Source organism: Pezoporus flaviventris, unplaced genomic scaffold (genome assembly GCF_033815535.1).
Source record: "Pezoporus flaviventris isolate CSIRO_AGI_PZ_B2104156 unplaced genomic scaffold, CSIRO_AGI_Pfla_v1 ptg000226l, whole genome shotgun sequence".
Classification (NCBI taxonomy): domain Eukaryota; kingdom Metazoa; phylum Chordata; class Aves; order Psittaciformes; family Psittacidae; genus Pezoporus; species Pezoporus flaviventris.
In genome coordinates this window covers 1,100,350-1,123,735 of record NW_026892774.1, presented here as the reverse complement: position 1 = coordinate 1,123,735, position 23,386 = coordinate 1,100,350, and the positions used below count along the sequence as shown (strand labels likewise).

Genomic DNA, 23,386 nt, shown 5'->3' with positions numbered 1-23,386 from the left:
GGGGGCGTTGAAGCGCCTGTCGTGGGGGGCGCCGCAGCCTACCGCTCTTCGAGCCCAGCACCACTGGCTGCAGGCGGGCTGGGACGGGCAGGGCTGGGCCGGGGCGCACTCCCCACCGGGCCCCCCGCAGCCCCCGCCGCCGCTCAGCCCGCTCACCTGCATTTCCTTAACGAGCCACTTGATGGCCAGCAGCAACGGCGGCCCCGTGGCTCCGCCGCAACTTTGGCGGCCTCGGAGCCACGCCGCTCGCGCGGAGCTGGCGATGGGGAGGTGCCGGTCGCGGAGTGCCGCTCCGGCCGGGGACCGCACCGTCAGCCACCCGCGGAACTTTCCGTCCGGTGGCGGCTCTGCGGGTCTTGGGGCCTGGGGGGGGGGAGGGGGAGCGAGGGGTGGAGGCTACGCTGAGCCCCGCGTTTGCGCGCCGTCAGCCGCGCAGCAACGAGACCGGTAGCGGGGCATGCTCCGCCGTCCGCCTCACCCCGAGCTGCCTCCTCCCACCGCGCTCCCCAGCGTGTGCGAAGAGAGTGAATAAGCGAGCTTGTCGCTATTAATAATGATAAGCCCTGTCCCCACCTTCCTTTTCTCCCTGGGAAAACAATTAATAATGCATTAAAATAATGCACCTGTAAAGCACCGGCTGGCAATAATGAAATAACAATATTACCACCACTTAAAGAGAGCGCTGCTGTGGATGTGGTGGCGAGGCACGTTTCCCTATTATTCACACCCAAGTGTGAGCATAAATTCTGCTTCTGGTATCAACGTCCCTTTTCCCTACCAGAGCAATCATCATTATCATCATCAAAGTCTCTCTCTAAAGCTGAGAGGAGACGCTGAGTCCCCGGGTGGCTGCTGTGGCTGGGCTGCGAGGAGGACATACCTCTCCTCCCCCCTTCTGTTCGCCCCAAACCAATCTCTTCGTTTTTCCTCTCTCGCTTGTACCGGTGAGTTAAGCATTGCGTTTGGCCCTTTTAGTATTTTCCCTTCCGTTCCTCCCCTGACGATAGTTTGTGTATTTTAAATAAAGATTTCATTCTGCCAACCCGCAGGAAGCTTTTAACAAGATGCAGCTGAGCGTGTCGATATCTTATATCTTTTTACTGCTGTTCCGGCGTGTACATCAACTCCAAACTCATTTCTTTTCTTCTCCGCCCAATACTGTAGCATCTCAGAGACGGCGGCGGCAGTAGCAGCAGAGCGCTGCTCCCGGGAGGCACTTTTACTTTGCCCTCAAAGTATCTCCCAGCAATGATACCCGGCGGAACCCCCCCCACCCCCCTGCCCCTTCCCTGCAGCCAGCTGCTGGGGTGGTTGCTCTTAAGATTTCCAGTTCCACACAGCCTGAGAGCGGGGGGGAGGGGGATCGTCTTTTTGTTTAGCATGCAGTTTTGTGTGTCTGCTATTTTTAAGTAAGATTTTTCCAGAAATAGATACCATCGAGATTTAATTTACGAAGCTATCTCTAACGATGCTCGATACTGTCTTCCAAGAGGTACATTTGCAATCATTTGCCTTCCCACGACGATGCGCGAACGTTTTTCACAGACCTTAAACCGTTTATGAAATACTAAAAGGGATTTTGTTGTTGTTCTTTTTCTTGTGTTTTGGGATTTGGTTTTTGGTGAGGTTTTATATTTTTTTCTTCAATTTACAGTTCATCTGCATTAAAATAAAACTTTGTTCAGCATGCCGGCAACCTCCTATTGATTTCTGGGGTTTAAGAGGTGGGTTTTTTTGTTGGTTTGTTTGTTGTTTTTTGTTGTTGTTTTTTTTACTGGAATGTTGTGATGTTGCGGTCAAGGTGATTTCTCTCCATGATAAGCGTTTCCCAACCCCTAGCTGTGCAGTCCTAGCTTGCCGATCCCCTGCTGATTCACCTCCTCGTGTCAACCAACGCTCAGGCACCAGGTTAAACCAGAGAGGCACCTCGCGGGCTTAAGGCTCTCCGAAGGCTCAGCACTGCTGGAGGGGCTCCTGGCGAAGGCTGCGAGGTCGAACATTCTCCCCGGCTGAGGAGGGAGCGTGGCCAGGGATCCCCCTGCGCCTCACGGGCAGTAGAGCGGAGTGCTCCATCCGACCAGGACCACCCCAGCCCGCGGCCGGTAGGGCGCGGCAGGGCGCGGGGTTCGCGGGCGCGGCGGGCGGACCTCGCCCCCTGGTCACCGCGGGGCAGCCGCGGGTCAGGGCAAGCGCTCGGCCTCCACCCGGCAAAAGGGCTTGACAGGAGCTTCCCATCCTCAAAGTGACAGAGGGCGTATCGCCGCTTGCAAGGATTATTCCAGTTCCGAGGTTTCCCGACACAAACCCAAAAGCACTAGTGCCTTTAAAAGAATACAGGCGATAGGGAGCTGCCACTGAGCATTCTTTAAGGTTCAGGCCACAACTCAATCTGACCTAGTTCGAAACATGAAGATTCAGAGTTTAGGTGGAAAAAAAAAAGAAAAAGGCAAAAATATTCTCCCCTTTTATTTCTTTATATATCTGTTAATTTATTTGTTTTCAAAGGAGGCTGTAAATTGTGCTATTTTAGGGTGCACCTTTATTAGGACAGGGTAATGGGGCAAGTTAAGTTTTTCCTCCCAGTGGTGTCTTCCCCTTTGGTAGATCATTTGTGAGTATTACTTTAATGTACTACTAAATGTGGCATCATTAATGTTTGTAAAACTGATTTTATATGTACATTAAAACTGCTAAATGCAGTAGAAAATTAAGTATTCTGAGATCTTAATGCTCCTTACCAGGTTGGAGTTATGTATCTTTCATTCTTATATTCCTTTTGATCTTCAGACATTCCCTTTTTCTTTGACTTAGATTTTTCCAGCCTACCATGTCTTGTTCCTACATTTTATTGCAAATTTCTTCACAGGCATAAAATATATTGGTATTATATTACTTTTCATGAGTACCAAAGTTTTGTGCAATATAGTATGTTAGCAGATCACTTTGCCATAATTTATGTAGAACCCGAATGAAGCACCCATTCTGTATGCTGAGTATTACGCAGTGTTTTTAAAGTTTGTGAAGGCTGGCATGAATTCAGCTTTAGATAGTGTTGCAAAGTTGGTCACATGAGAGCAATTGTAAGAAAATCCATGGGGATGCAAAATCTCATGGAGATAAACAAGAAATAAAAATAAAATCTTTCGAACATTACTTTAGAAATAAAAGTGTATCAGAATTAAAAAAAAATCTCCAAAGATAGTCTGCCATATCTCATAGTATCTATCAACTGAAATAACTTAAGTCTAATATATAGCCAATACTCCACCTATACCCATACAGTAGGAAAGGTGATTTGCATGTCTGGTTGTTTTTTTTTTAGAAATTATTTGTAGTAGTAAATACTCTGCCTTATGTATCACCATCTATTTCTTTTTTGCAAGCTACCATGAAAATATGGCTGAAGTTGGGCATTTATAGATATACATATATGAAATGAAGCTTGTGCAAAGCCTGGGAAAACTGAAACCCAGACAGTTTTAACATGCAAAATACCATCTTATTTTACTTTCACCTTAAGGTCTCAGAGGGCGCACATGGTTCTTTTTTTCAACCCACTTCAATCTTCAGACTTCTGCTTTTCGTGGACTAGTATCTCCAAAGAAAAGCAATGGACATTTTGATATGTAGACTATTTGTAACTACATTGAACAAAACTAGATTGAATTGTCTCATCCCCAAATAAAAGTTATGAGAGAAGACAAATAGAAAATACATGTGAAAGAACACAGCAGGAAACGCTTTGTGAAATTCCTCATGAGTGTTTTTTCCTGGAGTCTAACATCTGCAAGAAACTGAGAAGATGACTCGGCAATCTGTAACCACCTGGAAGGCAAAAAAGAACCATTCCTGCAAAGACAAGGTGCCTGCGAGCAGCTCTGAAGCCCTGATATCTTCACATCATTAATTTGTGTGATGCAGCTTCCTCAGCAAAATCTCTGTATAGCTGTATCTTCCCTATTCACACTGGTCAAAGCTAAATATTCTAAGGAAGACGAAAAGCACTGGCTTGAAAAATTACAAACATCTAGTATTAATATACTTTCCCAATAATCATATCCTAAAGCAGACAGTTAAAAAGGTGACAGGGGAAAAGTATGTGGTTTTTCTTCTCTCCAGGTATGAAACACAATCACTCATCATTCAAAGTCTGTGTCTGTATGCTACACATACTAGAAATATACATAACATGAGAGAAATTAAGAATTGCACACAAACACAAATTAGCTTCCTTACAAAATGAGAGAAATTTATATCTTTGGAGCTGTTTCCTACCTTTGGATCACAAGGTGCCTAAAAATGCATTTGCTGAAATAATAATTTCAAATGGTGTACACACCCCAAGAGCCAAGCATCTCGTGTCATAATGGGAATTTTTCGTGGGAAAGGACTGTAGCTCAGGGAGCATGACAGAATGTATTATTGAGAAAAAATGTGATTTTATTATAGGACATTCATATTTATGTATTAACTATGTTAATTCATAGGACAACAACAACCGTATCTCCAAGTGTGTGTACTTTAAAATATTTTGTTAACACCACTTGTATCTGGTAGTATTTTTGTTAAAAATAAAGTTTAAAAAGAAAAAAAATATTTCAAACTAAGATGTAATACAAGATGGTTTTGTCTTTTTTCTTTTGATCAAGGCACTAAATGAGTCTTTGAATCCCTATTATTGAGAAAGTATTTTTTTCTTGTATGACTGAATGCCATTATATTTCTTTGTTATTCCTGACCTTTTATGTGGTAAAAGTCTCACACTGCACTTAAGAATTGCATCTGGTTTTAATAACATGAGGTGAAAATCTTGAACATTCAAACTGTAAAGCCTGGGTTAGAGTGTTTGTATTTGACAGACTAAATGTATTGTGTCCCTCTTCCTACAAGTCTTGTTTAGGCACCTTTATTCGAACTTAGAACTGCTATCTCTTGTTATTTCACTACAGCAACAAATATTAGCTAAGGAACAAAACTCTTCACCGTGATTCTACAGAACGTGCTTAGCTCTGGCTGGGCACCTACTTAATTCTAGCTGAGGAGACAAAAAAAGGGAAAACCAGCTTTGTGTCTTTGGGTCAAAGTAGATTTCCAACTGCCAGAGATCAACCTGAGAATAAATATGAAGGGCTGTGTATCCAACATCAATATATGTTTGCATATTATTATTCCTTTCACTGAAACAGCTGGTGTTAGATTTGAAAGCATGTCCAACTGGACCATGTGTCTGACCAGTATATCAATACCAATGTTCATGTAGGCCTTGGGACAGTTCCAGGGATTTCAGCTTGCATTGAGACATGCCTTGAAGTTTTGTCAGACTGTAGTCCATTAGGGAGTTAGATTGTGTTCTGCACTACAGCACGTAAAGCATGATTTTTGCCATTGAATTTAGTGAGGAAAGGATTGGTCTCCAAATGAGTAACCTCATCTCTGTTCTCAAGCAGAGGACCTAGTAAGAGCTTGACAAGTGTTTCATTAATCCACCCACTGATATTTTAGTTGAGTTTCTTGTGCACTTGGAGTACAGGTTGAAGATAACTTAAGATTTCTGAAATGAAAGGAAAAAACAATGTTGTTCTCACCTTGAAGCTTCTTTTTTTTTTTCACTAATTCCTACAAGGTATGTCTTAAACATGTTTTAAATCCTTGACTAAAAAGAAGTGAACTGTTAAAGTAAAACCACTAATATAAGAGATTGCGGTGATACTTTTGGAAAAAAAAAAGATGACTGATGGCAGAAGTCCTTAAGGCAGATAATGATGTACCTTGTGTTAAAAAAACTGTAGCTCTCTTTATGGTCTTTTAATGATGACCTTCATCTCTACTACACTAATGGCTTAAAGACAGAAAAGTCTTTGGTTATGTCCATTGTGGAATGTGTCAGATAAGCATGTTATTTTTTAATTGTTGGACTAATGTAATACATGCTGCTAGTTTTTAATCCATCAAATCATGTCCTGATGAACCATAAAATCTCCTCTTCCTTTTTGGCTTACCCATCTGATTACTTTTACCTTTTCATTTTGGGTTTAAATGAATTAAAACTAAAAGCTTTATATCAGTGGTATCAATAGGCCAAACCTATGCAACTTAGTATGTTCTGTGTATGTTTTTTCAAAAAATCCTTTTTAAATACAAATTAAGTGAAGAATAAAATCTTCAAAGAAAATAAGTGTTTTAGAGAATCAAAGGGATGTTTGTCAGAAGCATTTCATAGTGTCTGGAAAACAGGAATGCTTATTCTGCATAATTCAAATTTTGGTGCATAGCTAATTTATTTTCAATGTGTTTTTACTAAAGCCCAATTAGGTTTCAATAGCATATTTAAATCAAGATTTATCCTTACTTTGGTGTTTTCTATTACCTTTTGCAACTATATCTCTGCCCATGGCAGGGGGGTTTGAACTAGATGATCTTAAGGTCCTTTCCAACCCTAACTATTCTATGATTCTATGATTCTATATTTAGAGGCAGAACTATTTATTATGCTGTAGCCTCTGTTACACCTTTGTCTGAAGATAGGATGCTCTTCTTAAAGTGTACTGTACTTCAGGTACAAGCTCTACTTAGTATTTGAAATCAGAGTTCTCAGTTGCCACTGAAACTCTGGATTCATAACTCTTAATATTATCAGCAACTTCTCCATTTAATCCGGTAGAATATCAGCTAACTATTCCTAGGAAAGAATATATAGTACAAAAAAGAATGCAAAAAGTTTAAATGTTCTCCTAGTCACCCCTTCAGATATGGAGAAGTGTGCTGAGGTGCTGAGCAGGGATTGGTTGACAACAATGTCTATACTTTCCTAATCTAATCTAAAGACCAAAAGAAACTCAGGGCATTTCCATAAACTTATGCATATAAACTGTACAAAATCCTCTATGAATTATTTCATGGATCTGTAGAAGACTAACTATGAGTAGGAATAATCTCACATTTATTCTAAATGTATATCATCAATAAAGTTACTACAAAAATTTGAAACATATAATGCATATTTTTGAACATGACCAAGAACTGTAAGATGCAAAAGACAGGAAAAGATCAGATGAAGAAAGAAAAAGGGGGGGGGGAGGGAGAGGAAATAGTGAATGTGTCCACAGGTTAATATAACAGCCATTTCTTGTTTATGGAAATCCCCTTCCTACAAACCTGTTTTCATGATTCAGCAGCCTGAAAGTCTGTGATTTGCAATACTAGATCTAATACTAGAAGGGAAATTCGGGTCAAAGTGAAACTTTATTGTGGAGCAGATAGATGAGAGGAATTGCACAGCCTGGGTCTGAATGATCAGTATTTTCTGCAATTTGCTATGACATTAGGTAAGTGATACAGTTTCACACGGCTATATAATGCCAGTACTGGTGCTGGCAAGCATAATGACAGTGAAGCAACATTAAAGCCTATGGATGAACAAAATTAAATTTAAAATGACACTGCTGTTGGGAAAATATTGCCTGAGAAGGCAATATTTTAAGGTATGATGCAGACTTTGCATACTCTACAGAGTGGCTTTGAAGTTTTATAGGAAAAATACTATAATGATGTGCCAAAGAAAAGAAATATTTTGAAAACATTTTAAAGTTAAAATTCATTAAGTTTTTCAGAAGATAAAAATGCCTACTTTTCTGAACAAAGTTGCACACTAAAATTTCCTATCAACAATTCTCTCTGGAAGTCTAATCACAAGCACTGATACTCTTCTGAGAGGTAAAACTCAAAATCAGGAAAGAACTCACAATATTTTTCTTGACAACTTACAGTGAAACATTTCTAAAACTGTAGATCCATAAATGCTAAGTGCAAAAATAGAAAAGCTTGCATTTAAACTATTGTAAACAGAGACCTCTTCCTGCTTTCAGTGTGCAGCACTGCATACACCATGGGAAAACTGGTGCATAGGTGATGTTAGCATTCACATGACAGGGCACATTGATTATTGTCCATAAGATCTGAAACCACCCACAGAAGATGAGAGAGTTTATTTTCTGTCTGATATAAGACAATAAATAAATCTATTGTTATTAAGAGTGCTTACTATTTCAAGTCACTTTGGTAAACCAAGATGTAGTACTTTGGTTTTGCCTTTCCACTGTTGGATTTAGAATAGCATACTATCCAGAAATTCCAGTATAGTTTGTCAGATTCCAAATGAGTCACAGATAAATTTGATTCTTCTATGTATTCTGAGTATAAAAAGCAAACTGAATCTGAAAAGAACAGGAACGGACTAATGAGAAAATTAAGCATTTCTCCCCTCGTTTTCACTGAAGTTCTACTTGCATTTGGCACTAGAAAAACCTTCCCTGTGCACACTGTCTTGGACTATCTTACCTATTTAGACTATCTCCTACAGATGTTTATACAGTATCAAACACAATGACTGTAAGGAGACAGTGAAGGATGCAAACAACCTTAACCTAGGAAATGTGATTAAAATCATAAACTGTAGAAATATACAATGCTTTCAATGTTCTGCCAGATTACAACATTTAAACATATCTTAATAAATTGCTCAAGAAAGAGCCTAATGAGCCAGTATTGATCTACATATGAGAGTTGGTAATAGGCTCCATAGTGTTACTCACCAAAATTCACACACAGTGAGACCAGTAGACTGCAACTAAAACAGTTTTTAAGCCATTCATTTTAAGTCTTAAAATTTAAGGTATAATAAAGACATATGTTGGGTTTGTCTTTTAAGTTCCAATTATGGTTTCCTCTACAGTAGCTTCATTAGTGCTAGACCAGATGTGCAACAACCTTATGAACTCAGAATCAGGCCCATGAGTATTTCCAGATGAGTTCCACCAATATCACTCTGACCTTCAGCAGTCCAAGTACTTACAGAAGAAACTTTTCTTTAAACCATATCATAACAGTGACTGCTTAAAAGAAACCAGAATCGCTAGACTACTTAATGGCTCGCTTCTTCAATTACAAAGAATCAATAGCAAATAAGCCCCTTCCAATTCCAGTTAACTAGCTTTATTAAAATAAATTATTTTTTTTTAAGTTTACAGGTGAAAGAAGTTTAATCTACTAGTGTAGAGTACTGGGAGCTGAGTCTGAAATAACTCCTAGTAAAGCACTAAAGATATGGTGACCAAAGAGCTGTTGTTTTAGCAGCTTATGTAATTATGAGTACCTTCTTCTGTTATGATCCACTATTGAGATCACCATTAAAAACTTCAGCTCAGGCTCTTCTTACTGCCTCAGGTAAGTAGAAGAACACTTGACACAGGCCCAGAGAAGTTATCCCTATCCAGTATGGCCAGGACAAGACTCTTTGCTGTTCTCAGGCTGGCACTGGGACTACTAGGCCCATGGCATCTGTGCCTTCCAGCTCAACTAAATTGAAAATAAAAATATAACCTCTGATATTGTCCACATTCAGTTGCAGAGTATGGAAACAAAATAATTTATCACAGCAACTCAAAGTAAAGAAATTATGATCATGACAAAGCAGAAGTGCTTTGCACTTTGCAATAGTGTATAGAAAATCAGATTTACCTTTCAGAGAAGGTGAATTTCAGCTACAGCTCACAGAGAAGCTGTTAGTCCCTCAGAATAATGGTGAAGGGAAGCAAAATAATTACCATTGCTTCATCTTGCAGGTAGTCGCTTTGTAGATAATACAAACCTTATAAATCCAGGCACTTCCTGCATTTTTACAGAACTATGCCGGCCTAATTCAGGAATCAAGTCCATATACTTTGGAATTTGTGTGTTCTGTTCTCTCAGGGTGTCCCATGTTTCACTTACTGATACCTCTCAGCTGTCAATTAACTAGTTAATTTAATCCTGATTTCTTGTAGAGGGAAGCAATAAGAGTAAGTGTATATTCCTCCAGTGACTTCTCACTGCTACTGTTAGGTGAGTCAGCCACTGACTGAACAATATGAAACATACAAAACAAAACATTTGCCATGATTTGGTTTTATAATTACTTCAAGAAGTTTAATAGCATTGGATTTCAGGCCTTCTGAAATGCCAGTAACATCATTCACCTTCATCATATTCACCTTTCTGTTCATTTGGCATTGAAAGGATTTCACTTCATGTATCAATATAGTCCCCGTGGCATCTTAGGCTGACAATATATTTTCCAACATTTTGGCTCTCAAATCAATTTGGAAAATCCTGTTACATACAACTTCAATCCTCTTATTTAGGCTTGAAACTGCTTCTTGAAAACTGTCTGACCTTTGTTAAGAGAATCTCTCTTTGCTGTCAGCTTTTGTTTCACTCCCATGATCTCTGTTCTCACAGTGGAGAGCATACGTGTGGACACAAGGACAATAGCAAGGGGGCACTGACTAGTATTCAGTGACCTTAATTTCAAAACCGAGTCTAAAGATCTGGCTTTGATTCTATGAAGCACTTAAACTCCAGAAATATTAGTATTGGGTTTAAAAGTAGTCCAGTTGGTTCTTAAAACACACCATAATTAGCTGCTTGGTGCTTTGTGTATTAGATGTATTAAATGACACTTACAAGTTAGATTAAACCACTAGTCTTTTTTATCACAATATAGCAAGGGGTTATTGTTTTGTTGTTGGGTTTTTTTTGGTTGGTTGCTTGGTTGGTTGGTCTTTAATATGTCCATGACTCACAAATAATGAAAAATTGAATGAGTGCTTAATTGTGTCTCCCCTTTTGGATGCTCATTGACCTGATTGTTAAGTTTACTTGTTAGGATAATGCAAGCGTAATCATCTACTACAAACACAGGCCATCAAAAAGATTTGTGGAGGGTGACACAGGTACTAGATGGTGCAACCAAGGTGGCACGCAGCTGGATCTGCTCATGGTTAGCTTTACTAATACTGAGGAACCTGCTAGATATGTGACAATCAATAATTTTCTTGGACGTACTAAGGATCCAGATCAGGAGGGGAGTGGTTTAGTGTCAAATCTACTTAGAGAGCAAATTTCAACTTATTCTGGGAATTGGCATAGAAGATACCAGGGAAGGCAGCTCTGAAAGGCAAAGGAGTTCAGGAAAGCTGGCTAGTCTGATGCAAGAACGGTCTATCTCAGGAAAACAGTTGTATCAGCAGATAAGCTTGGCTAAACAGGAAACTCATGCCAGAGCTCCAGTGCAGAAAAGGAGAATACAGGAAGCGTCTCACTTTGATCACTGGGAATATGATGTCATAAGTCCAGTCGGCTCAGAGGATAATGGATAATGGGCCAGTCTGCAGGCTAGTTAACCAATGGGTATGTTAGGGGTATGTCCTTGGATCTGGAGTGTACAAAATCTCTGTCAAGGACCCGGAGGAAGTGACAGAGGGATTTGTCTGGGAGAAGCCTGGAGCAACCTAGTCTTACCCTATGACTGACCCTGCTTGGAGCTGGTGCCTCCCAAGATCCCTGCCAGTCTGCGTTGCCTTGTGAGCTCTGTGAACTTCATTTTAAACAAAAATTTTATCCCAAATAGGAGAAAAGGAGGAAAGCAAGAATTTGGGAACATAGAAATACTTTTACTTTTTTACTTAATTCTTATAATAACATACACTAAAAGCCAGTGGAACCACAAATTCAAACAGACCAATAGAATTATATTCAGCTATTTACTAGGAGGAAAAAGGAAATGTCTCTTCTATCTTTCTTAATACACATAAACAAATAGATCATAGAATCATAGAAGAGTTAAGGTTGGAAAGGACCTTAAGATCATCTAGTTCCAACCTCCCTGCAGGGATACCTCTAAACCATGTCACCCAAGGCTCTCTCCAGCCTAGCCTTGAACACTGCCAGGGATGGATCGATAGTACTTTTTTTTAAAGTTTAGCTTGATGAAGTTTAATGTTAGCATTAATACTGTTACTGAAGTATACAAACCTTAAAAAAAAATCTTAAATTACCAAAGGACCGCTGGTTTACATACAAAAGCATTACTGCTCCAAAGTTCTGCGGAAATATTTTGTTCCAAAGTAACCAAAAAATCTTGATCATTAGAAATTCTGTCTTTAATAAATGTAAAGACACACTTGCAATCCAGAACTACAAAAAATAATTAGGTTCTTATTTTAATAAAATGTGTTGGTGTTAGCATGAACTGTCTATTAAATGAAAAAAAAAAATTGTACTTTTTTGTTAACTTTTAGTGTTTAAACACTAAATCACAGGATTTGGATATTTTCTTATATACTTCTTATCTTTAACAGGAATCTTATCTTGTACATTGCCCCTTTACCAGAAATAGCAAGTCAGTAAGATGACGCTTTACATCTTTGCTGTTTTTAAACTTCCAAAGGTGCTCTAACCTTAGAAGAACTTGAGAACTTTTGAGAATCTGCAGTCTATTTAGTGAGTTAGAAGTTAGCTCAAGAGCCTTAGGCTGCTTGTTTAACGTCTCTACCAGGTAAAAAAGGTCTTTCAAGAAAGTAGCATCTGATTGCTTATAAAGCTCCATTCAGACAGGCGTTTTCACTCAGACTACCCACCAGTAAAGAATTCCTGTTTGTCAGCATTCAGTTCTTCTGCGTAGAATGTCTTCAAAATCTTGATCTCAAATTGGCCTGGGAGAGGGAAGAACTCTCTCTTCCTATCTGTCAGTTTACACTTTCAAGTAAAGATAAGCTCATTTCGTTCCCAAACATCCCTCTGGCAATGAAAGCTCAGCTGTCCAAATTGCAGTCTCACTAGAATGTGGCAATCTCCTTCAGTTTATGCTATCATGCCTGCATTGAAACAGATGACTAAGGTGCTTTCTCAGTGTTGCCGAACATTTTATTCTTAGAGATTTATCCTACTGAAAATCAGCAGAACTGTCCATGTGTACATCATACCTAGTCTCTGACAATCTGCTGGTGATACACAAACCAAGTGCTATTCATACCATTTTCTCTCATGTATTGTTGCTCTGCAATAGTGCTAGGAGTAAAAAGGGACATTTGTTTTTGTAACAAAACCGTATATTCATAAACCAATGACTTTCTGTTTATACCCTTACGTATCAGAGCCCAGAGCAGCTGGAATGTTGCTGTGCTGCTTAAAAGCTTCCAGCATGTGAACAGAAAAATCTCAGCAATATGAATAGAAAAGTCTCAGCAATAGTAAAGGAGTTAATCTGAACACACATTAAGAGCATACAAAATAAGCAAGAGGTTGTCATATGCACAGCTTTTCTTGAAAATGTATTCATACTTTAGTGACCTGTTGACACCCATGAAATTTTCCACTTGCTTCAGAACTGGTAGATCACTTTCATTTTGCTTAAGATGTTGTCAGAAATCCTGGAGTATATACAATCTGTAGGAAATATCTCTATTCAGCTGCTCCATATTTTTTGAACACGGCGTAATTCTCTGCAGGTTTGTAGTGTTCCTGCCAGCCAAAATGAGTGGCACAGACATTCTGGCCCCTATTTCCTGTTATTTTTAACCCAACAAAAAAATAACAGTTCTACTTAATTAATGGCAAAAATTAAAACTCTTCTTTACAGCAGGAGCCACAATTTTCTGTCCTGTATGATTAATGTGTCCTTTTTTCTTCGGGACCTGCCCACTTCTCTGCCTGCCTTTGCTGAGATCTTCCTATGTCACACCCATTCATCACTTACAACGATCTCCATTCCTTTTAGGCTGCAAAACTTTGTAATTTTGTCCTCAGGGTACTAGGACTCTGAGATAATGCCTAACATTATGCATGTTTCTTGGTTTTGTTTGTTTGTTCCATTATAAAGTGTGGGTAGACACCTCCTGGGCTCACAAACTCAAAGGAACATGCATTTTTTCTGGTGGATGTGAGCAATGCAAACCTGATTATGTCACTACCACTGCTGCCCCTATCTAGGCCCAGGCAATGCCATTATTTGTGAAATGTCCATGTTCTTGGTTGTCCTGGGTTCAGCAGTAGCAATCATGTTTCTCCTTTGTGGTAGCTGGTGCAGCGCTGTGTTCCCAGCCTGGGAACAGTGCTGGTGATACCGATGTTTTCGGTTGTTGCTAAGTGATGTTTACCCTGACCAAGGACTTTGTGAGGCTCATGCTCTGCCAGGGAGGAGGGGAAGCTGTGAGGAAGCAGAGATGGGGCGCCTGACTCGGGCTAGCCAGGGAGGTATTCCATACCACAGCACGTCATGCCTGGGGTGGGGGGTAACTGGGAGTTACCCGGAAGGACACGGGCTTCGGGGTGGGACTCATTTCTTGGCCGGTGGTATCGTATTCTCTTCCCTTGTTATTTTCCCTTATCATTGTTGTAGTTGGTAGTAGCGGTGGTGATTTGTGTTGTACATTGGTTGCTGGACTGTTCTTGTCTCAACCCATGGGAGTTGCGCCCTTTCGATCCTCCTCCCGTTCTTCCGGGAGCGGGGAAGGGGAGAGCCCCAGTGGGGGGGGGGCCCTCGATTGTTGTCAGCCCGGCACCACTCACTGGGAGTGAGTGAACAAGTTGCCTGACTGGGTTTAAACCACGACAGTTCTTTTTTGGCGCCCAACGTGGGGCACAAGGGGTTGAGATAAGAACAGATCTGACTGGATTAATAGTCACTCGTCACAATGCTGCTTTATTGGCTCTCAGGGTTGTTCCTCTTGATCTCACAGTTTCAGTATATCGTATCTTACTTCCATCCGGTATTTGCTGTATTAGTGTTTTTCAAGTGTGGGGCTTGGGCTAAGGTTTTTGTCTCATTGTACTTTATGGTAATGACTTGTAATACAATAGAATCATTGATCATGAAACTGATCTGGCTTATGTTCCCAGTGTGGTCACCACCTTTATACTTTGGGAGGTATATGATGGAGGTGCTTAGCAATTACACATCTTTTTTCTCCTTCTCAGGTGCTCAACCTGTGAAGGAGACATCCTTTTACCCTCCCAGTCCTCCCCCCAGACCATTTACATTTGAGAGTTTTGAAGTTTTTGAATGGCCTTTTAATGCTGTTGAGACTTGTTTGCTGATGGTGATGGGAATCACCATGCTAGCACGCATACAGAGTGTGTTTTGCCCACGACTGATTTCAAGAGTAAAGCAGAGTCAGGTTTGGGTCTTGTCTGGGGTCAAACGATGATGTAGGAGGACCAAGAGATTTTCCCTGAGGCTGGACAGCCATGAGTGGCAGGGTGTGTGGGATAGTATGGGCAAGTATCTAGGTCAGTGGGCCCCTCCAGTACTTTGGAATATCACTACCGAAAAACTGTAAAATCCAGAAGAATTAGTAAAACACTTAAATGAGGTGTGTGGTCATTCTGGCCATACCAGAGACGGACAAATCATGGCAACATGCTGGGGCTTGGCCTATGCTTACAGAGCCTTGTTGAACACTATCCAGCACCTTCAAAAGGAAAAGAATGTCGGCGGATCTGAGGGCAAAGCAACAGTGAGCGCAGCTACTCCAGCTCCAAGCACAGCAGCTTCACCACCCCAGCAACAAGTACAGTCGCTACTCAAACTTTGGCTGCAATGAATAGCACAGCTACCCCAGTGGCAAGTACAGCAGCTGCTCAAACTTCGACTGCAACAGACAGCGCGGTTACCCCAGCTCCAAGTACAGCAGCTGCACCACCCCCAGCAACAAGTACAGTTGCTACTCAAACCACAGTGATAATCACTTCAGCCAAACCAGAGGACCAAATCGTACCAACATCGGTTGCCCCTGTATGCAAGAGAACAAGCAAAAAGAGGCAAGAAGGGTGAAGCGAGATGAAGAAACAAGGTATTCACCACCCAGTCTAGCATCTGATCAGGAGTCATCATCACATGACGAAGAAGAAGAAGAAGAGGTAACTTCTCGACCTCGGACCTCAACCAAGCTACGGAATATGCAAAAAAATTTTACCCATCAACCAGGGAAGCACATCATCACCTGGTTACTCCGATGCTTGGGACAATGGGGCCAATGGTCACGAACTAGAAGGTACAGAAGCCAAGCAGCTGGGATCACTTGCTAGAGAAGGGGGAATTGACAAAGCAATTGCAAGAGAGAAAAAGTTCCTCAGTCTTTGGAGGTGGCTCTTGGCAGCTGTGAAAGAAAGGTTTCCATACAAGGACGATGTTATGAGTCGTTCGGCCAAGTGTACTACTGTAGACAAAGGCATCCAGTCTCTGAGGGAATCAGCCATCGTAGAGATGATCTATCACATCAAGCCGAATAACAGGGATACACCCACAGATCCAGATGAAGTTGAATGTACGCGACCCATATGGCGAAATCTTACACGGAATGCACCGTCATCATGTGCCCATTCATTGACAACAGTAACCTGGAATGACATAGTACCACTAACAGTGGATGAAATGGTTCATAAACTCCGAGAGTTTGAAGACAATCTCACACCTTCCATCATCTCAGCTGTGTAAAAACTGTCCCAGGACCTCAAACAACTGAGGGACGATCTATCTGATTTATCCAGCTCCTCACGTGTACCAACACACGTCTCAGCTATTAACAAAAGGCGTCCTATTTTTCGAGAGAGAAGATACAGGAGGTATACGCCACGGGGTACCCTATGGTTTTACCTGCTGGATCACGGAGAAGACATGACAAAGTGGGATGGAAAACCTACTTCAGCTTTGGAGGAACAGGTGAGTGAACTGAAGAGGGGAGCAAAGGCCAAGACTGACCGTCCCATGAGAGCTACGGGTTCAGTCTCTGGTGAGGAGTTTCCCAGATGGAATGGAAGAGCTGATTTTACTCCAGCTCCTGTGATAACAAAGAATAATTCCTTTCACCACGACTTAAGTGTCCAATGCTGTGACGACCATTAGAGGGGCCCTGCCTCTAGCCAGGTGGAGGTAGGGGACAATCGGATTTACTGGACTGTGTGGATCAGATGGCCTGGCACATCAGTCCCACAGAAGTATAAGGCTCTAGTAGATACCGGTGCACAGTGTACCCTGATGCCATCAAGCTGTCAAGGGGTGGAACCAATCTATATTTCTGGAGTGACAGGAGGATCCCAAGAGTTGACTGTGCTGGAGGCTGAAATCAGCCTGACTGGGAGGGAATGGCAAAAGCACCCTATTGTGACTGTTCCAGAGGCTCCATGCATCCTCGGCATAGACTACCTCAAGAGAGGGTACTTCAAAGACCCAAAAGGGTACCGGTGGGCTTTTGGTATTGCTGCTTTGGAGACTGAGGAAATTGAGCAGCTGTGCACCTTGCCTGGTCTCTCAGATCCCTCTGCTGTGGGGTTGCTGAAAGTCAAAGAACAACAAGTGCCAGTTGCGACCACAACAGTGCACTGGTGGCAATATCGCACCAACTAAGACTCCCTGATTCCCATCCATCAGCTGCTCCGTAGACTGGAGAGTCAGGGAGTGATCAGTAGGACCCGCTCACCCTTTAATAGCCCCATATGGCCAGTGTGAAAGTCTAATGGAGAATGGAGACTAACAGTAGACTATTGTGGCCTGAATGAAGTCACACCACCAATTGAGTGCTGCCGTACCGGACATGCTAGAACTTCAGTATGAACTAGAGTCGAAGGCAGCCAAGTGGTATGCCACGATTGATATTGCCAATGCATTTTTCTCCATTCCTTTGGCAGCAGAGTGCAGGCCACAGTTTGCTTTTACTTGGAGGGGTGTCCAGTGCACTTGGAACCGACTGCCCCAGGGCAGGAAATACAGCCCTACCATTTGCCATGGACTGATCCAGACTGCCTGGAACAGGGGCAAGCTCCAGAACACCTGCAATACATTGATGACATTATTGTGTGGGGCGATACAGCGGAAGAAGTCTTTGAAAAAGGGAGGAAAATAATCCAAATCCTGCTGAAAGCTGGTTTTGCCATAAAACAGAGTAAGGTCAAGGGACCTGCACAGGAGATTCAATTTTTGGGAATAAAATGGCAAGATGGATGTAGACAGATCCCCACAGATGTGATCAACAAGATAACAGCAATGTCTCCACCAACTAATGAGAAAGAAACACAAGCTTTCTTGGGTGCTGTGGGGTTCTGGAGAATGCACATCCTAAATTACAGTTCAATTGTAAGCCCTCTCTATCATGTGACCCGGAAGAAGAATGATTTTAAATGGGGCCCTGAGCAACAACAAGCCTTTGAGCAAATTAAACGCAAGATAGTTCATGCAGTAGCCCTTGGAGCAGTCCAGACCAGCCCAGATGTAAAAACTGTACTGTACACTGCAGCAGGGGAGAACGGTCCTACCTGGAGCCTCTGGCAGAAAGCTCCAGGGGAGACTCGAGGTCAGCCCCTTGGGTTTTGGAATCGGGGATACAAAGGATCTGAGGCCAGCTATACCCCAACTGAGAAAGAGATACTGGCAGCCTATGAAGGGGTTCGAGCTGCTTCGGAAGTGATTGGCACTGAAGCACAGCTCCTTCTGGCACCCCGGTTGCCCGTGCTGGGCTGGATATTCAAAGGCAGGGTCTCCTCTACACATCATGCAACTGATGCTACATGGAGTAAATGGGCTGCACTAATTACACAACGAACTCGAATAGGAAATCTCAGTCATCCAGGCATTCTAGAAGTCATCATGGACTGGCCAGAGGGCAAAGATTTTGTAATGTTACCAAAGGAGGAGGTGGTGCTTGCTGAAGAGGCCCCACCATATAATAAACTGTCAGAAAGTGAAAAGCAGTATGCCTTGTTTACTGATGGGTTCTGCTGTACTGTGGGAAAGCATTGGAGATGGAAGGCAGCTATATGGAGTCCTGGATGACAAGTTGCAGAAACTGCTGACGGAGAGGGTGAATCAAGTCAGTTTGCTGAGGTGAAAGTCATCCAGCTGGCCCTGGACATTGCTGAACGAGAAAGGTGGCCAGTACTTTACCTCTATACTGACTCATGGATGGTGGCAAATGCCCTGTGGGGGTGGTTGAAGCAATGGAAGCAGTGCAACTGTCAATACAGAGGTAAACCCATCTCGGCTGCTGCACTGTGGCAAGATATTGCTGCCCGAGTGCAGAACCCGGTGGTGAAGGTACGTCATGTAGATGCCCATGTACCCAAGAGTCGGGCCACTGAGGAACACCAGAACAACCAACAAGTGGATAAAGCAGCTAAGATTGAAGTGGCTCAGATGGACTTAGATTGGCAACATAAAGGTGAATTATTTTTGGCCCGGTGGGCCCATGACACTTCAGGCCATCAGGGCAGAGATGCAACATATAGATGGGCTCGTGATCGAGGGGTGGACTTAACATTGGACACTATTGCCCAGGTTATTCATGAGTGTGAAACATGTGCTGCAATTAAACAAGCCAAGTGGTTAAAGCCTCTTTGGTATGGAGGACGATGGTTGAAGTATAAATATGCGGAAGCCTGGCAGATTGAGTATATCACACTGCCGACAACCCACCTAGGCAAGCGCCATGTGCTTACCATGGTGGAAACAACCACCAGGTGGCTGGAAACATACGCTGTGCCCCATGCCACTGCCCGGAACACTATCCTGGGCCTTGAGAAACAGATTTTGTGGCGACACGGCACCCCAGAGAGAATTGAGTCAGACAATGGGACTCATTTCCAGAATAACCTTATAGATATTTGGGCCAAAGAGCATGTCATTGAGTGGGTATATCACATCCCCTACCATGCACCAGCCTCTGGGAAAATGGAACGGTACAATGGGCTGTTAAAAACTACACTGAGAGCAATGGGTGGGGGAACTTTCAAGCATTGGGATACACACTTACCGAAGGCCACCTGGTTGGTCAACACCAGAGGATCTGCCAACAGGGCTGGCCCAGCCCAGTCAGAACTTTTACATATTGTAGAGGGGGACAAAGTTCCCATGGTGCATATGAAGAATTTGCTGGGGAAGACAGTCTGGGTTATTCCTGCTTCAGGTAAAGGCAAACCCACTCATGGGATTGCTTTTGCTCAGGGACCTGGATATACTTGGTGGGTAATTTGGGAAGATGGGGAAGTCCGATGTATACCTCAAGGGGATGTGATTTTAGGGGAAAACAGCCAGTGAACTCAATTGTATGCTGTTTTCTGCTGTGTAATACTTTTATAGCCCATCAACTACATGTCTTCAGGTCACTAGTGACTGGCCCTGACTTCCCTCCAATCATCATCCCAACAGAAAATGAACTTTGATAGAACCAGATGAGTTCCGCGGTAAAGGAACGACCAGCATCAGCAGGCAACGATCCAATACTGCACACGGCCTTTCCTGCCCTGAAAGATTGTTACAAGATATGGAACCTGATATCATGGACTGAATGGACTCGGCAGTATTATAGGGATTGGTCCATGCACTAAGAAAATGATTTTTTTTCTCTTGGTCTGTATGTATATGGATGTATATACGTGGGAGAGCGATGGTGTATTGAAAATGTGGGATCTGAGCATGACATGAATGGTATGGAATAAGGGGTGGATAATGTCCTGGGTTCAGCAGTAGCAGTCATGTTTCTCCTTTGTGGTAGCTGGTGCAGTGCTGTGTTTTGACTTCCAGGCTGGGAACAGTGTTGGTGAAGCCGATGTTTTCGGTTGTTGCTAAGTGATGTTTACCCTGACCAAGGACTTTGTGAGGCTCATGCTCTGCCAGGGAGGAGGAGAAGCTGTGAGGAAGCAGAGATGGGGCACCTGACCCAGGCTAGCCAGGGAGGTATTCCATAGCACAGCACGTCATGGCCGGGGTGGGGGGTAACTGGGAGTTACCCGGAAGGACACGGGCTTCGGGGTGGGACTCGTTTCTTGGCCGGTGGTATCGTATTCTCTTCCCTTGTTACTTTCTCTTATCATTGTTGTAGTTGGTGGTGGTAGCGGTGGTGATTTGTGTTGTACATTGGTTGCTGGACTGTTCTTGTCTCAACCTGTAGGAGTTGCACCCTTTCGATCCTCCTCCCCATTCCTCCGGGAGCGGGAAAGGGGAGAGCCCCAGTGCGGGGGGGGGGCCCTCGATTGTTGTCAGCCCGGCACCACTCACTGGGAGTGAGTGAACAAGTTGCCTGACTGGGTTTAAACCATGAGATTGGTAAATATTTTCAGTTATATCTTCAGTTGTCTATTTGTGATGTCAAGCTCTATGGATCCTCCAACAGGGACTTGGGTAGAGAGACTAATAAAAGCTTAGAAGTAAAATTAGTATTAATTACTACCCTGTTCATCTTTCATCTTTTGTCTGTCACCCCAGCTGCTTTGGGTGTATGCCTGATTGTTCTTTTGAGTTGTCTGAACAGGTGTTTCAGAACCTTTATCTTATACAAAAAAAAATTTAAATAGACCTTGTCCTTTTTGAAATATGAAAAAGAAATATAAAAGCAAAGGAAAAAAAAACAGGTAGACAAAATCAAATAGAAATTGAATATGATCTATTGATTTTCATCATTACTTATATTGTAATAAAAACATTTCAGTATTGATAAAAAAAGCTTTAAATACTATTAATCCATTCACATTTCAGTAATACTATTAGTTTATAGAAAACATCGGGTTTATTTTTTTTCCTAAATTTAAGATGGACTTACATTTCACTGTTACTGATTTTACTATATTACTTCCATGTAATGTATGGAATATAATTCATACACTTATGTTTTCATTACTTATATAGTTTAAGAAATGTTCTAAGTAGTGAAGGAAATTCTGAGATTTTTTTTTTGCATTTTTCCAATACACAAGGTTGCTAAATGTCAACAGAGATAATACAACCTCCTCAGGGAAGTTCTTTTTTTTTGGACTTACAATTTTGTATTATTTGTATGTGATAGTATTTCATACTTACAAAGCCTACTGAAATTCTGTCACTCCTCCATGATCCTGTTGTATACCAGACAACCAAAGATCATATGACTTTTTGTATAGATCATGACATTATCATTTGCTGAACTGACCCATTCTAAAAAATTACGATCATTCAGGGCGCAGAATTAATGTTTTCCAGATTAGTGATTCTTTCTGAAAATCCTGAAGCTGTAGTTTGGGATGGTGATTGCTGCAAAACAATTCACTACTCCAGCTTTAAAAATTGCAAAGCAAAAAGAATAAAATAGCTTAGCATTTGTCCCAGTTAGCTTCAGGTAAACTGAAATAAAGCTTTTTACAGAATTTAAACACCTCAATACAATTGCCGAGATTTAGGAAATTTGTTGATTATGAGGGTTGATAAATAAGCATTGTTAGTAGAAAGTGAATATCTAATACTGCCAAGGTATGTTACATGGACCAAGGTTTTTAAAAATATGTTCTGGGCATCAGAAGACCTTCTTGACTCAGGAGGGGACACTATCATAGTTCATAGATTTGTTTGGATTTGTGTTTGTTTTTTCTTGTTTTTTCTTTTTTTTTTTAATTAATTTAGTGCTAAAGTCCAAATGAGACATTTCGGACCATACAAATCTGTAAATACTAGGCAGTTTGAAATTTCGATATTTTCTTCTCTTGACATACAGATGTTATATGTCTAGGGCTCCTGGTTCTCCCTTTCAAGGCGCTTCTCTAGGCATGTCTCTCTTGAAATCTGGAGCTTCCATGGAATACTACCCCTCATACACCGTATTTGAGATAAAACTTGAGCAACAGGAATCTTCTCACAAGTATGGCTCTTGGATATGATACATGAAGAATGAATGCTTGGTCTTAAAAATATTGATAATAACCAAATAAATACAATTTCAACGAGTTATCATAGGTCAAAACTGCTGGCATGACAGAGACAGCTCTGATCTCCTTATGTCTGTTTTTTTTTTACTTCACTGCAAAACTTTCCTCCTTTTTCAACACTTTCTCACTCTCCAAGTGTTAAAATTATTAGGTAGTTTAGAGAAACACATTGTTGCTGATTTCCCACAATTTCCATGGACTAAAACAAAAACACATTTTAATTAGAGCACTCTATTTAATTAGTGCTATGAATATCTAGTTGCATTTGGCAATGAGTCACAAATTAACATAATCTTTTTTTAGAACTTCGGCACAGGTTTTCTGTTGTTATTTTTTAAACCCACAAATTTTGTATTCCTCCCACTGCCTGCCCCCACATATGGTCTCTTAAGATTCTAAACTTATACAACTGTCCTCGACATGCATTACAACCCAGCTTTATTTAAAAAGTTATGCCTTCTACTGAGTGTTGGATTATATTATTCTGTGATTCTTCTTCCCCCCCCCCTTTTTTTTTTTTTTTAACAAATCTCTTATAATGCTTTGTCAATTCGTATCTAAGGAGAATGCTTGTCAGAAACACATCTTGATAGGTACCATACCCCTCAAGGAGTCAAACTTGAAAACGATAACTATATAAAGGTTGTCACTGAGTAAGTTATCTGAATTTATCCCATATCTGTGCCTTCAAATTACAGTATTTCCTGTTTTATTTTCTGTGCTATACTTGCAACAGTAAGAACACTAACCAATTTATTTCCCCTTAATTTCAGAATACTACTTGATTTTGGTTGTACCAATAAAACACCCTCAGAAATGTAATATTAAAAAAAGAGAAGGAAAATAT

At 41.6% G+C, this 23,386-nt stretch overlaps 1 long non-coding RNA gene across 2 annotated transcripts in view; it reads right to left on the bottom strand.

The window, feature by feature from the left end:
- Nucleotides 1-530, bottom strand: part of LOC133262968 (uncharacterized) — a 613,641-nt gene extending 613,111 nt beyond the window's left edge. The window contains exon 1 of one of the 2 annotated variants that reach the window (XR_009741417.1): nucleotides 157-530. This is a non-coding gene — a long non-coding RNA (uncharacterized LOC133262968). The remainder of the gene's footprint in view (nucleotides 1-156) is intronic. The other variant, XR_009741418.1, reaches the window with a different exon arrangement.
- Between the last annotated feature and the right edge of the window lie 22,856 nt (nucleotides 531-23,386).